This window comes from Corvus kubaryi, unplaced genomic scaffold (genome assembly GCF_017639235.1).
Source record: "Corvus kubaryi isolate FWS band 111438036 unplaced genomic scaffold, C.kubaryi_AGA036_p1.0 137, whole genome shotgun sequence".
In the NCBI taxonomy this organism is placed as follows: Eukaryota; Metazoa; Chordata; class Aves; order Passeriformes; family Corvidae; genus Corvus; species Corvus kubaryi.
In genome coordinates this window covers 18718583-18719180 of record NW_024580671.1, presented here as the reverse complement: position 1 = coordinate 18719180, position 598 = coordinate 18718583, and positions in this window count along the sequence as shown.

Sequence of the window (598 nt, the reverse complement as noted above, 5' to 3'; positions counted from 1 at the left end):
GCTGAGCCCGGGGAGCCGCGGGTCGGGCTCGGGGTGGGCGCTCGCCGCAGCCCGCCCGCCCCTCGCCTCGGCAGCCGCTCGGCGGGCGCTCAGCCCTCCCGGCGGACTGCCCCGGCCGCCCGGAGCCCACGGGCGCGCTCGGTTTCCCCGTTCATCTGCGGTGCTCGGCTGTCACCGCGGCCTCACGCCCGACTGGCCTTTGTCAGCGTTTGTGGCATCGCAACAACAAGCAGCAGAAACAAAAAGCGGAGGGGGTTGTGCACTGGGTCGTGTTGGGCCGTGCCCGTGGCGCCCTTGCAGCTGTAGGGAAAACAGGGAAAGAAGGAGGGTGTGTCGCCACTGCCCAGTGGTGTTCCCGTGTCCGGCCCCACCGGCCCGTCACACTCCAGCGGGATTTACTTGACTCGTGCTGCTTAAACTGCCTAATTTTTTGCTGCAATAAAATACTGCATCTGCCATTACAAGTATTTTCATGCCTTCTTTGGGTTTTAGCTTCAGTCCATACAAATTATTTCCCCTATTTTATTTGAGAATATGTTTTAAACCTAAGAGTGATCTGTATAAAGTGACTAAATTATTATAATGACTGCTAAAGGTT